Source organism: Macaca fascicularis, chromosome X (genome assembly GCF_037993035.2).
Source record: "Macaca fascicularis isolate 582-1 chromosome X, T2T-MFA8v1.1".
Taxonomy (NCBI): Eukaryota; Metazoa; Chordata; class Mammalia; order Primates; family Cercopithecidae; genus Macaca; species Macaca fascicularis.
In genome coordinates, this window is record NC_088395.1 from 75,939,076 (window position 1) to 75,948,164 (window position 9,089).

At 51.9% G+C, this 9,089-nt stretch overlaps 1 long non-coding RNA gene across 1 annotated transcript in view; it reads left to right on the forward strand.

The window, feature by feature from the left end:
* LOC102125092 (uncharacterized) overlaps positions 1 to 3,017 on the forward strand; it is a 29,974-nt gene extending 26,957 nt beyond the window's left edge. The window contains exon 5 of the long non-coding RNA XR_287311.4: positions 1,279 to 3,017. This is a non-coding gene — a long non-coding RNA (uncharacterized lncRNA). The remainder of the gene's footprint in view (positions 1 to 1,278) is intronic.
* Positions 3,018 to 9,089: the final 6,072 nt, after the last annotated feature.

Consider the following 9,089-nt stretch of genomic DNA (forward strand, 5'->3'; position numbering starts at 1 on the left):
GTCATTCGCTACATAAACAGGCACTGCTAACATTTTTGAAGTGATGCCTGAGTGAGGGCCAGGGTGAGGGAGGGGCAGGGCCTGCCAAAGGTCATACCCCCAAAACAGACCCTCGGGCTTCCGGGCATGCATGTGGACCATGACATACATGAAGTGTTTAAGTGGGCATGGAGCTAATCAACAGAGCTGCAGAAGAGAATGACCACCTTGGGCCTGGCATGTTTTTCGGTAACCAAAAAAGCCACCCCCACCTCCATTCCTATACTGAGCTTCTCTGTTTCCAACACAGATTGCTTATGGGGGAACCTCACCCCCTAGCCCTCTTACCCCAAAGGCAGCTGTTCTCCCTCTAGCCTGCTGGGTGGGCTCTGCACCTTCCTCGGGCCTCACTCCTGAGAAGGTCCAGCTGGTGGGCCCAGCTGGGGATTTCAAGGACGATGGAGCCCATCTGGAGGGAGCTTGGAGTGAGTCAGAGGGGCCAGTAGAGAGGAAAAGCCCCTTGGGAACAGAAGCCTGGGCTAGGGGAACTCTCTCAGAATGATGCGAAGAAGAAAAGGAAAGGCCGGAAACCTGGGTTGGCATTCATGAGAGCGTTCTGAGGCCTGAAAGAACTCTGAGAGGTCACCTTCACTCACCCCACCTTCATCTAGGACGCACTTCCACTGTATCTGAATCTGTGTCAACGTGCAGTTTCTAAAGACTCCTGGCTGGCGAGTGAGCCCTCTCCCCGCCCACTGTGCCTTAGCACTCTTCTCTTTCTTCTCTTCTGGCTCCTGTGGCCCAGACACCGGGCAATGTGTGGGGAAAGGTAAAGAGTGGATCCACAGCTGAAGAAGTCCTCTCTCTGTTCTAGAGGACTTCAGTCTCATGCAGGAGACAAAGCCTAAAGAATTTGCTTGGATACAATGTGGTCAGTGCTTTCGGTCTTCTGAGGAGGGAAAATTATGTCTGTGGAGGGTGGGGTGAGGGGACCAGCAGGGAGAGTAAGGAAAGGCCTCCCAGATGAGGCCTCAAGAAGTGAGAGGCTCTATGGACAGAAGGCCATCCCAAGCTTCCAGAGAGCTGCCTGCTCTGATCAAATCCTCATTCAGATGTTCAATTCCCGTCTACCATGTTTCAGTCAAATGCTTGCCCAGCCTCTCCTTTCCCACTTCCCGAAGCAGGGAGCTTATTCCCTCTCAGGACAGAGATCATTTCAGGACAGACTTAACTCTAAGAAAGTTGCTTCCTTTTTTTTTTTTTTTTTTTTTTTTTTTTTTGTCTTTCTTTCTCTTTGAGATGGAGTCTTGCTCTGTTGCCCAGGCTGGAGTGCATGGCGCAATCTCGGCTTACTGCAACCTCTGCCTCCTGGGTTCAGGCCATTCTCCTGTCTCAGCCTCCTGAGTAGCTGGGACTACAGATGCCCGCCACCACGCCCAGCTAATTTTTGTATTTTTAGTACAGACGGGGTTTCACCATGTTGGTCAGGCTGGTCTCAAACTCCTGACCTCAGGTGATCCACCTGCCTCGACCTCTCAAAGTGCTGGGATTACAGGCGTGAGCCACAGTGCCCGGCCCAAAAGTTGCTTTATTCAACTTAGCTGAACTCTGTCTCTTTGTGGTTTCCATCCATTGGTCACAGTGCTGCCTCTGGGGGCCACCTAAGCTCTGCCTTCTCCCTCTGCCCTCCAGCAGCCTCTTAGAGGTCTGAAGCATCACCATAGCCATAACCCCCAAGTCTTCTCCAAGCAAAACAACTCCACTTCCTTCAACTGTTCCTCCTGAGACCAGGGCCCCCGCTTTCTCCACGGCATGCTTTTGCCTCCCTGGTCATGCTCCAGTGTGACTCTGGTACCCTTAATACGTGGCACACAGAGCTGACACCATATTCCAGGGCAGTCTGTCACCTCCTTGTTCTTGAAACTTCACTTCTATACTGCCTACAGATGCAGCTGAAGGTTCCATGGATGTATTTGGTCAGACCATGCATATGACAGTCACCTCCTCAGCTCTGCTCCTTGCCCTCTCACCTGGTTCCCCCTTGCCAGCCTACATTTGAGGACTGGATTCAAGAGCAAGACCTAACATTTCTCCCTGTCATATTTCCTTTGTAAGCTTCAGCCCCTCCTTCTAGTCTGTCAGGAATGGGAATGCTTTTGAAAACAGACTCTGAAAGCCAATGAGATGTGCTCCTCCTGCCCACAGTTGGACCCAGGCTCCAAATTTGATCAGTGAATAGCCATGTCCGCACATGTACCATGAGGCACTTGTCTGCAAATTCATCCGGAGACCTTGACAGATGCCTGGAGGCCAGAAATCAGCCTCTTCTATGCTACCATGTGGCCCCAGGAGCCTGAAGAAAACACCAAGTACATCTAGAAGTTGATGGTTGACCGATGGGAGAAGGGGCAAGATGCCAATCACTCAGTCAGTCAACCTTTCCTGAAGATTGTTGGAGGCTCCAAGTGACATAGGGGATCATGCGAAGAACATTCAGAGACATCATCTACTGCCTCTGCCTTCTGGAAGTTTCTAGTCTCACAAAAAGGAAGACCAGGGAGACCCTTAAGACAATGTAGTAGGCTAAATAATATCCCCCAAAGATATCAGGTCCTAATCCCTGGAACCTGTAAAAGTTACCTGATTAGGAAAAATGATCTTGGCAGATGTGATCAAGTTAAGGGTTTCTAAATGCAATCACATAAGAGGGAGGCAGAGGAGACTTGACATAGACAGAAAAACAAAAGACCACGTGACCCTAAAGGCAGAGATTGGAGTGAAGTGGCTACAAGCCAAGGAATGCCGGCAGCCACAGAAGCTGGAAAAGACAAGGACCAGGTTCTCCCCTACAGCCTCTGGAAGGAGCATGGCCCCATCAACACCTTGATTTTGGCCCAGTGATACTGGCTTTAGATGTCTAGCCTCCAGATCCGTGAGAGAATACATTTTTGTCGTCTTCAGCCACTAAGTTTGTGGTCATTGTTACAGAAGCCACAGGAAACTGAGATAGGTAATGAGGGAGCTACACAGGCAGGTGAGGGGCCTAAACCACAACCAAGGTGGGCCAGGCAACTGATGGCCATAAATCTCAGGCAAGGCTTCCTGGAAGAGGCAGGCCTGGAGCTGGGACCTCAAGAGTGGTAGAGGAGGGGGCTTGGCAGAGGGAAGAGACAGGGCTCCCTGGGTTGTGACAACTGAGCAGATCAGGCCTGGTGTGGCCAGAGATCACTGAGACTGCAGAAGTGAAGGGTGGTGGTGTGTATGTGAAAAGGCCACATCCTGCCAAGTTGCCACTTTACGTTCCTCCCAGGGGAAAGTTAGCAAAACCCTGCATCGCCAGCAGGGTGGCCCTTGGTCATGCTGCAAAAAGCCAAGATGTGAGGTCAGACAGACCTGGTTCTAGCACCACCACATACTGGTGCCTGCTGCCTCCCTGAGCCTCAGTCTCCCCATCAGCAAAATGGGGATGATAATATTGGTGTAATTTCCAAGGTTATTTTCTCATTTTCCAGCTTTCCCTTGTCACATTTCTTCTTTAAGCTAGATGTTCATAGGCAAGAGGAGGGCTGCTGCTTTTAAATGAAGGGATGCCAGGGGGGCATGGAAATGCCAAGACCCCCCTCCTTGGGATGAGGCGGGGATTGGGCAAAATAGTAGCCGGCTCTGATTCTGTGCACACTGAAGGTCAGTACCCTCCCTGCTTGCCTCCAAGAGCCACCTGCCAGGGCAGGTGCCCCTTCCTCCCCAGAGGATCTGGCTCCTCCCTCCTGACGTCTGCCAGCCCAGCCCCCAGGCAGCCTCAGGAAGGCATGGAGGAGAGTCGAGCTTGGCTATTTATAACATGGGATGCGATAAACACTTCCAAGAGATATTTCCCTATAGACCAAATTCAACGGAGATTACATAAGCAATTAGATCTTTTGAGCTCTCTGCTATCTCTTTGCATGGAGGCTGCCAAAAGCATGTGCGAGCAAGTCTTTCTTTATAGTCATACATTTATACTTTATGAGAATGTAATTGAAACGTTTCAGGTGAGCAAGCCCACCCTCCCTCCCTGCTCCACGACTCACCGTCTCCCTCCAGCTGCCACAGGCTGGATAGGGAACCTCGGGGCCTCTTCTTCTCAGCCAGCTGTATGTTCCTGGCCAAACTTCTGCCCCTCTCTGTACAAATACAGGGCTAGACAAGCTGGCGTCTTGAAGGATGTTGGGAGATTTGAGGACTCCCCATGCCAGGGGCTACGGGAAGAAGAGCACTAGGCAGGGAGCCCCAAGCCTGAACTGAAGCCTTACTGCCACACTGACTTGCTGAGTGGCCTCAGGCAGGACCCTTGCTCATTCTGTACCTTGGTTTTCCTTCTGTACAATGGGGAGAACAACATCTAGACCATAGTGCTGTCATGAGAATTCTGTGAGAATGTACATGTAAAGCTCCCAGCCTGGCCTATGGTAGGTTCTCAAGATATTCTGAATCCTAGGGTCCCTTTCCTCTCTCTGGTCCACCATGGGCAGAGAGGACGGTTAGTAAGGAGTCTGGCTCCTAGTTCATCTGGCCTACCCTCCCTGGACCCACCTTTCTCCTATGCCACTCACTTCTCCCCAAGTGCAGACGCTGCTTTCTCATTTATCAGGCTGCGGTGAGCCTGAACAGTGGGAGTTGTCTTGCTAAGGGTGAGAGCTGTCTACTTTCAACAAGGGTCGTGCCTCCACTTCTTCCTGGCCCAAGTGCCCAGACTCAAGCTGATCCTCAGGTGCTGACGCTTCCCACCACAGCAGGATCTTTTGTTTGTCAAAATGTGCAGGTCCAAATCCCCCAAAGCCTTACAGCCAGCAGCCCCTGGGTCCTGGCTCTCATGAGTTTAGCTGTCATGACTCGGCACACAGTGGCCCAGTAGGCCTGCCTGCCCACTTTGTCCATGGGGAACTGGGCAGAATGGCTGGCTGGCAGCAGCCCAAGGTGGCTGGGGTGCTGAGAGGAGGCCTGACCCTAATTGTCCTCTCCTTCCTCAGCTCTGGTTGTTCTCTTCACGCATCCTGAGCTCCTGCCACACTCAGTTGCTTACTCTGTTCTTCCCACCTCCAGGCCTTTGCCTATGCTTGTCCCTCAGCCTCTGCTCCATCTCCATGTAATAGGTCCCCACTCATCATACAGGTCCCAGTCCAAATACTGACCTACTCTGTGAAGGCAACAATCTCCAAGATCTGCACTCCCAGGGGCTTAGTGTGTCACCCTCTCCTGGTATCAGGGTATACTGTGGGTCTATGCTCTCTGTGGTCCTCTATGGCTAGCCTGGAGCACCTAGCTCAGAGGAGATGCCCTGGGGCATTTTGGGCAGTAGCATCAGGGTGATCAGTACGGGAGACAGTGAGGCAGGTGGAATCTCTTCCCCCAAGGCCACACAGAAACGGGCCAGCACAGCTGGGGGCTCCTTTCAGTGGAAGAAATGAAAGTGAGGGGCTGAGGGAGGGTGGAGCCTCTTAGAGCTAAGATGTGACTTTAAAGGTATTCAGTAAGCACTCAAAGAAGGTTACTGTGGGACCCCTGGAAATACTTCTGCTGTGTAAGTGGCAAGGGGTCTGTTTCAATGTGGTGGACAGAAAACCGGCCCTAGGATCACAAGACCACCATGCAACCAGCTATGTGATCTTGGTCAAGTCAACTGTTCTGACTCTCAGTTTCTTCATTGTATGATGGGGTAGGAATCCCTACCTTACATGGCTGTCTCAAGAAGTAAATGATAGCATGTGAACACTAGTCGGGACCCCAATAAACCACCATTTCCCTTCCCTACCAGGCCCCCCAGGGAGCTCACAGTGTATCTGGGGGCCTTATCCAGTAGAGCCCAAGTAGATTCCTAAGTTTTGAGGGCCTCAAAATTTGAGTAATGAGTTCTGTTTTTGTTGTTGTTTGTTTTTTGTGACAGGGTCTTGCTCTGTCGCCCAGGCTGGAGTGCAGTGGCGTGATCTCAGCTCACTGCAACCTCTGCCTCCCAGGTTCAAGTAATTCTCCTGCCTCAGCCTCCCGAATAGCTGAGATTACAGACACCTGCCACCACACCTGGCTGATTTTTTGTAGAGACAGGGTTTCACCATATTGGCCAGGCTGGTCTCGAACTCCTGACCTCAGGTGATCCACCCACCTCAGCCTCCCAAAGTGCAGGAATTACAGGCATGAGCCAGCACACTTGGCCGAGTAATGAGTTCTTAAAGGGACATTTTATGAGGACAGGGGTCATGGGAGTGAGGTTAAATGACTATAGCACAGATGCAGGTAAGACAACAGGAAGAATTCTCAGATGACGAGGACTTGGAACCAAGAAACTTTTGGAAAGGAAAGATCCTGTAAGGAATTGACATCTGAGCTCAAATCTGTATGACATGAAGGACCTGGCCATGAGAAGTGGAGCAAGTATGTTCCAGACAGAGAGAACAGCAATGCAAAGGCCCTGAGGCAGGAACCAGCTTGTAGGTTCAGGGCACAGAAGAGATGAGTGTAATTGGAACAGAGTGAGTAAGGGGAAAGTGATCCCAGATGAGGCCAGCGGTGTCAGCAGGGACCACTGTGGAGAGCCTTGCAGACCATAGGTAAGGCCTTCACATTTTCCTCTGAGTGACATCAGAAGCCTTGGGAGGGTTGTGAGGAGGGGAGTAACATGACTGACTTAGGACTGCCACAAATCATTCAGCTTTTGCGTGACTAACAGTTGGGAAGGGACAAGCCTAGAAGCAGGGAAGCTGAGAAAAGGCTGCTGATCCAGGCTAGAGGTGAGAGTGACCTGGACAAGGATGGCTGCAGTGGAGGTGTGGGGAAGAGATTGGGTCTGTGATTTATTTAGAGGTAAAGAAAGAATACTTACACTGGGCACGGTGGCTCACACCTGTAGTCCCAGCACTTTGGGAGACTGAAGTGGGTGGATCACTTAAGGTCAGGAGTTCAGACCAACCCAGACAACATGGTGAAATCCTGTCTCTACCAAAAATACAAACATTAGTGGGCATGGTGGTGTGTGCCTGTAGTCCCAGCTACTCGGGAGGCTTAGGTGGGAGGATCACCTGAGCAGCAGAGGTCACAGTGAGCCGAGATGGCGCCACTGCACTCCAGTCTGGGTGACAGACTGAGGCCCTGTCTCAAAAAAAAAAAAAAAAAAGAACAAAGAACAAAGAACGCTTACTTGGCATCTATTATATGTGCATCCGTCATCTCACTGAATCCTCCCGACTGCCCTGTGAAGTCAAGCTCATTTACCTCCACTGAACTGAGGAGGAAATTTAGGCTCAGACAGGCAAGTGGCTTGCCCAAAGTCACACAGCAAAGTGGCAGACTAGGACTAGGACCCAGGTCTGTGTGATTCCAAAGCTTATATGCTTTCCATGACACCGTGACTGGAGGCCCTGCTTTCCCAGACATCAGCTCTCTGAAGAGAAGTTTCTTGCCACTGCTATGTTCTAAACCTGACCTGGAGCCCTGTTCAGCCCACCTGATTCTCCTCCCTCACTCCTGAGACCAGCCTTCATGTCTTCATCTGTAAAATGCAGGGACAGCCCATTCTCACTCTGGCAATGTGAGGGCTAAATGAGATGGGATGAGATAGCAAAAGCTCCCTGTCTAGAGTCTGGCACACTCCCTTCCCTCTTCCCTCTTAGCTGCAGGATTCACCTGGGGCCCAGATGTCCAGCAAGCTGCCCCCACTGCTTTGGTGCTCCCTTCCCCACCCAGTTCCCCACTCAGAAGCCAGCATCCCTAGGCAGGGCCCAGTCAGGCACACGCTTTCCCTTGTTCTCACCGTCCATTCCTCAGGGCTTAGGCAGATGGGATGAGTCCTGTCTTGCAAGAAGGATGCAGAAGCAGGAAGAAAAGCTCTTTCCTCTGGCATGATGTTTTTTATCCCCACCAAAAACAAACATAACTGACACTGACTCTGTGGGGCCCAAGCCCCTCTGGGGAAACAGAGAGGGAGCAAAATGTCCATCCCATGCCTTTCCTCTCCACATTCCAACTCTCCTGCCACAAAGCTTCAAGAATACTTCAAACCAAAAGGAAGCAATGGCTTGCTCTCGGCGCAGCACTCTTACGGTGCATCCGGAGAATCTCAGGCTCAGGAAAAAGGGACTTGGACACAGCTACTTAACAGTGGCACCAGAAATGAAATCCTCGTCTTCATTCCCAGAAGTATGCCTTTGCCTCTCGTCGTGACCACACGGCAGCCCGCAGGTACCTGGCATGTGAGACCATGTGCCCCCCACTGGCTTCCACTATTCTATGCAAGGGCCATGCAAGGGGGATTGGTGGGGGGGGTGTCTATGTTCAGAATCTCTTACAAGCCCCTGACCCTTTCTCCCTGTCCCCAGGACAGAGGTTCCATCCTGGGTCACCCCAGAGTAAGGACTCATTCCCCAAGCTGCGTGGATCAAAGGCCCAAGAATGGATGCCACCACTGTTCCCTTGCCTCAGCCACCCACCTCCATCCCTGGAGACTGGCTTCTCCCCAGATTACCTGGCACCCACTATGTCCCCTCTTGGCAGCCCCATCATTGACCCCAACCCAGACTCTCTCCCACTCAAGCCAGGAAGAGCGGGAGGGCATGCAAAGGCCATGAGGAAACTCGTGCTGAGCCGGCCCTTGGGGACCTCACATTGGTGAGCAAGAAAGGGGCCATGGCCTCTGGGGGTGAGAGAGCCAGCACGGGATTATGGGCTCCTCGCTTGGAAATGATTGGTCGTGACAAGCTCACTGCAGGAACAAAGCCATGTGAAATTGACCTCATCACCAGCGATCAGATCAGATTGTTTAGTGTGAGGGGAATGTGAGGGGGTGTTCAGCTGGGCGATGACCTAGTTAGGGCCTTAAAGAGGCAGAGCAGCTGCCCCACTCTGGGGAGACAGAGGCAAGAGGCCTCCCAGGGGAGGCCCCCACTGAGCTGCAGGTAGAGGAAGACCCATTCCCATGCAGGCCTTTCAGCATCTCCAGAGGGTAGCTGAGCATCTGGGCTAGGGTCTAGCCTCAGAGGACTAAGGGACAATGATAGAGGGGGCCAGGGTAGGAAGCAAGGGCAGAGTTCATATATTTGTCCAGGGAGATTAATGAGATAGAGCAAAACCTGGGGCAACTC